The following is a 6,000-nucleotide window of genomic DNA, read 5'->3' on the forward strand; positions in this document are numbered from 1 at the left end:
CGGTCTATCCAGTGCTGCCTCCACGCACCAGCCCTCCGGTGGCAGCCCCCCCCCCCCCACCAGGCTGTCTGTCCGTTTTCTTCCTACAGGTGCTCCCGCCTGTCCAGAGCTGCCAGAGCCTTCCTCCTGCCCAGCGCTGCCAGAGTCTCCCGTCTGTCCTGAGCTGCCAGAGTCTCCCGTCTGTCCTGAGCTGCCAGAGTCTCCCGTCTGTCCTGAGCTGCCAGAGTCTCCCGTCTGTCCTGAGCTGCCAGAGTCTCCCGTCTGTCCGGAGCTGCCAGAGTCTCCCGTCTGTCCGGAGCTGCCAGTGAGTCTCCCGTCTGTCAAAGGCTGCCAGAGTCTCCCGTCTGTCCGGAGCTGCCAGAGTCTCCCGTCTGTCCGGAGCTGTCAGAGCCGCCAGTCTGTCCGGAGCTGCCAGAGCCGCTAGTCTGTCCTGAGCTGCCAGTCTGTCCTGAGCTGCCAGAGCCATCAGTCAGCCAGGAGCTGCCAGACCCGTCAGTCAGCCAGGAGCTGCCGGAGCCGTCAGTCAGCCAGGAGCTGCCGGAGCCGTCAGTCAGCCAGGAGCTGCCGGAGCCGTCAGTCAGCCAGGAGCTGCCGGAGCCGTCAGTCAGCCAGGAGCTGCCGGAGCCGTCAGTCAGCCAGGAGCTGCCAGAATCGCCCTTCACTCTGGAGCTGCCGGAGTCTCCCGCCTGTCCGGTGCTGCCGGAATCTCCCGTTCGTCCGGTGCTGACGGAATCTCCTGTCCGTCCGGTGCTGCCGGAATCTCCCGTCCGTCCGGTGCTACTGGAATCTCCCGTCTATTCGGGACCCGTGGCTTGGGTCCTCAGTCCAAGGTCGGCGGCGAGGGTCGGCGCGTTAAAGAGGCCACGGAGGTCGGTAGAGAGGCGGAGAAGGACTGTGGTGGAGTGGAGTCCACGTCCCACGCCAGAGCCACCACCGCGGACAGACACCCACCCAGACCCTCCCCTATAGGTTTAGGTTTTGCGGCCGGAGTCCGCACCTTTGGGGGGGGGGGAGAATTCAGACCCCTGGACTTTTCCACATTTTGTTACGTCACAGACTTATTCTATAATATAATAATACCCCATAATGACGAAGCAAAAATCTTTAATTTTTTTTATTTAACACATTTATAAAAAATAAATACCCTATTTACATAAGTATTCAGACCCTTTATGAGACTAGAAATTGAGCTCTGGTGCATCCTGTTTCCATTGATCATCCTTGAGATGTGTCTACAACTTAATTGGAGTCTACCTATGCTAAATTCAATTGATTGGACATGATATAGAAAGACACACCTGTCTATATAAGGTCCCACAGTTGACAGTGCATGTCAGAGCAAAAACCAAGTCATGAGGTCAAAGGAATTGTCCGTAGAACTCTGGAGACAGGATTGTGTCGAGGCACAGATCTGGGGAAGGGTACCAAAAAATGCCTGCAGCATTGAAGGTCCCCAAGTACACAGTAGCCTCCATCATTCATAAATGGAAGAAGTTTGGAAACCTCAAGACTCTTCGCAGAGCTGGCCCAGCCAAAATGAGCAATCGGGGGAGAAGGTCCTTGGTCATGGAGATGATGATTTTGCTTTGTCATTATTGTGTATTGTTTGTAGATTGATGGGGGGGGGGGGATTAATACATTTTAGAATAAGGCTGTAACCTAACAAAATGTGGAAAAATCAAGGGGTCTGAATACTTTCTGAATGCACCGTAGCCTGGAGGACATTATTGTCCAAAGAATTCATATATAAATACTCATATATATTCATATGATAACCCAATGATTATTTGATATCTATTCATAAGAGGTGGGAAAATGTATGGACAGTATAGCATAGGACAAAGGCCTCAATGCGATAGGACAACCTGATGTGTTGACTATTGGTTGTTCGAACCCAACAATGGATTTAATCTTTATATGACACTAAAAATTAAACACAACCAAACACTTAAGAGCCCTGATGGTGTAGATGACCTGCAAATGTGATATTCTAACATCAGGTGTGCTTCTCATTTGTTTATGTACTGTAGGTTCACCAGCTGACCTATATCAAGACATCCATGTCAACTGGATTCCCGCTAAGAAGATGAGCAATGCTGCAGCAGCATCAGTTTCTACTTCTACTTTGTCCTTTTCCAGATATGAAAGGAGACATCCCTCAGTTATACGACATTGTTGTCATAAGTAGAGAACAACTTCACCTTGTTGTCATCTTTTAAGAATACTGGACTTTAATAATAGGCTATATTGTTGTATGGGTTAAATTAAAAGTATTTAGACAAGCATTTGTGTAAGTTTATCGATAGCCTAGCATAGCATTTTGTCCAGCTAGCAGCAGGTAACTTGGTCACGGAAATCAGAAAAGCAATCAAATTAAATCGTTTACCTTTGATGAGCTTCGGATATTTTCACTCACGAGACTCCCAGTTAGATAGCCAATGTTCCTTTTTTCCCTAAATATTTTTTTTGTAGGCGAAATAGCTCCGTTTGTTCTTCAGTTTGGCTGAGAAATCGTCCGAAAATTGCAGTCACGAAAACTCTGAAAAATATTCCAAATTAGCTCCATAAATCAACAGAAACAGGCAAACGTTGTTTATAATCAATCCTCAAGGTGTTTTTCAAATATCTATTAGATAATATATCCACCGGGACAATTGGTTTTTCAGTAGGACCGATTGCAATAATGGCTACCTCTGTATTTTACGCGAGAATCACTCTGGGAGCCATCAGGTGACCAGTTGCGCAATGTAGCCGCTTATGGGTATTCTTCAACATAAATGCTAAAACTACGTCACAATGCTGTAGACAACTTGGGGAATACGGAGAACAAGTAATCTGGTTGATAGCCCATTCACTGCTCAATAGGGACGCATTGGAACGCAGAGCTTTCAAAAGATGAGTCACTTCCGGATTGGATTTTTCTCAGGCTTTCGCCTGCAATATCAGTTCTGTTATACTCACAGACAATATTTTTACAGTTTTTCCCCAGAAAGGAGAGACAGGTTAAAAAGGTTGTCGATGATAGGGACAGCAACCTTACAATTTTAATTTTTTACCTTTATTTTACTAGGCAAGTCAGTTAAGAACAAATTCTTATTTTCAATGACGGCCTAGGAACAGTAGGGTCTAGAAGAAAGAGTCTAAACCATTTGACCCAGATGTTGTTTGGGGGTCAGGTTAAAGGATTTTCTTTAGCACCTCAAACTCAGTGACTACCAGCAGGGAGAAACTTTGTAGCAGGTCAGAGGAAAAAAAGGGAGAAGCATCGGGGATAGTCGCATTAGAAGGGGTGGGAGATGAGGAAATGTTGGACGGGCAAGGAAGCATGGCTGAGTCAAATAGGATTATTGACTTATTGAAGTGGTGATTAAAGGGCTCAACCATGTTCTTCTTGTCAGTAACAACCACATCATCAACATTAAGGGACATGGGCAGCTGTGAGGAGGAGGGTTTATTCTCCAGGTCTTTAACCGTTTCCAGAACTTCTTGGGGTTAGACTCACAGAGAGAGAACTGCTCCTTAAAGCAACTAACTTTGGCCTTCCGGATAGCCTGAGTGCATGTATTTCTCATTTGCCTGAACGATAGCCAGTCAGCCTGAGTATGTGTGTGCTGAGCCTTTCACCAAATTAAATTTGTGAGGTAGAGTAACTCTGCAAGATCATGGTCGAACCAGGGGATGAACCTGTTTAAATTCAAATTTTGTTTCATCACTAATGTCAGTACAGAAAACACCAGACTGATACCTATCAGGATTAGTTGTGAGGATAACATCAAGGAGAGTGGCCTTTTCTGTGTGTTTGGAGTCATACCTTGTGGGATTGGTAATAATCTGTGAAATATTTAAGGAGTCCCATTGCTTTAGGACTTGGTCAGGTGGTTTAATCATGTTCCAGTTTAAGCATGTCCCATATCCCACCTGGTAAAGATTGCCACTCCCCCACCTTTGGAGGATCTGTCTTGCCGAAAAAGGTTATAACCAGAAAGGTTAACATCACTTCCTTAACTTCGTCTCAGTAATGACCAACACATCTGGATTGGAGCTGTAAACCCACACTTTCAATTGATCCATTTGAGGTATTAAGCTTCTAGTGTTAACGTGCAGAAAACACAGGCTTTACAAGAGCAGAAATCAGTGAAGCAGATATCAGAGCACAAGTCAAAATTGGGGCTAGCAGCAGTAGATGGGCCAGGGTGTTACAGGCAACATTCGCACTGAGCTAAAGGGTAGAGCTGCCGCTTTCAAGGTGCGGGACTCTAACCCAGAAGCTTACAAGAAATCCAGCTATGCCCTGCGACGAACCATCAAACAGGCAAAGCATCAATACAGGGCTAAGATTGAATCATACTACACTGGCTCTGACTCTCGTCGGATGTGGCAGGGCTTGCAAACTATTACAGACTACAAAGGGAAGCACTGCCGCGAGCTGCCCAGTGACACGAGCCTACCAGATGAGCTAAATCACTTCTATGGTCGCTTCGATACAAGCAACACTGAGGCATGCATGAGAGCATCAGCTGTTCCGGACGACTGTGTGATCACGCTCTCCGTAGCCGAAGTGAGTAAGACCTTTAAACAGGTCAACATACACAAGGCTGCGGGGCCAGACGGATTACCAGGACGTTTGCTCCGGGCATGTGCTGACCAACTGGCAGGTGTCTTCACTGACATTTTAAACATGTCCCTGATTGAGTCTGTAATACCAACATTCTTCAAGCAGACCACCATAGTCCCTGTGCCCAAGAACACAAAGGCAACCTGCCTAAATTACTACAGACCCGTAGCACTCACGTACGTAGCCATGAAATGCTTTGAAAGGTTGGTAATGGCTCACATCAACACCATTATCCTAGAAACCCTAGACCCACTCCAATTTGCATACCGCCCTAACAGATCCACAGATGCAATCTCTATTGCACTCCACACTACCCTTTCCCACCTGGACAAAAGCTCAGCGTTCAACACCATAGTATTCTCAAAGCTCATCACCAAGCTAAGGAACCTGGGACTAAACACCTCCCTCTGCAACTGGATCCTGGACTTTTGACAGGCCGCCCCCAGGTGGTGAGGGTAGATAGCAACACATCTGCCACGCTGATCCTCAACACTGGAGCTCCCCAGGGGTGCGTGCTCAGTCCCCTCCTGTACTCCCTGTTCACCAACGACTGCATGGTCAGGCACGACTCCAACACCATCATTAAGTTTGCTGATGACACAACAGTGGTAGGCCTGATCATCGACAATGACGAGACAGCCTATAGGGAGGAGGTCAGAGACCTTGCCGGGTGGTGCCAGAATAACCTATCTCTCAACGTAACCAAGACTAAGGAGATGATTGTGGACTACAGGAAAAGGAGCACCGAGCACGTCCCCATTCTCATCGACGGGGCTGTAGTGGAGCAGGTTGAGAGCTTCAAATTCCTCAGTGTCCACATCAACAACAAACTAGATTGGTCCAAACACACTAAGACAGTCGTGAAGAGGGCACGACAAAGCCTATTCCCCCTCAGGAAACTAAAAAGATTTAGCATTGGTCCTGAGATCCTCAAAAGGTTCTACAGCTGCAACATCGAGAGCATCCTGACCGGTTGCATCACTGCCTGGTACGGCAATTGCTCGGCCTCCGACCGCAAGGCACTTCAGAGGGTAGTGCGTACAGCCCAGTACATCACTGGGGAAAAGCTGCCTGCCATCCAGGACCTCTAAACCAGGCGGTGTCAGAGGAAGGCCCTAAAAATTGTCATAGACCCCAGCCACCCCAGTCATAGACTGTTCTCTCTACTACTGCATGGCAAGCGGTACCCGGAGTGCCAAGTCTAGGACAAACAGGCTTCTCAACAGTTTTTACCCCCAAGCCATAAGACTCCTGAACAGGTAACCAAATGGTTACACAGACTATTTGCATTGTGTGCCCCCTTCCCAGCCCCTCTTTTATGCTGCTGCTACTCTCTGTTTATCTTATATGCATAGTCACTTTAACTATACATTCATGTACATACT

The sequence above is a fragment of the Oncorhynchus nerka genome, linkage group LG22 (assembly GCF_034236695.1).
Source record: "Oncorhynchus nerka isolate Pitt River linkage group LG22, Oner_Uvic_2.0, whole genome shotgun sequence".
Classification (NCBI taxonomy): Eukaryota; Metazoa; Chordata; class Actinopteri; order Salmoniformes; family Salmonidae; genus Oncorhynchus; species Oncorhynchus nerka.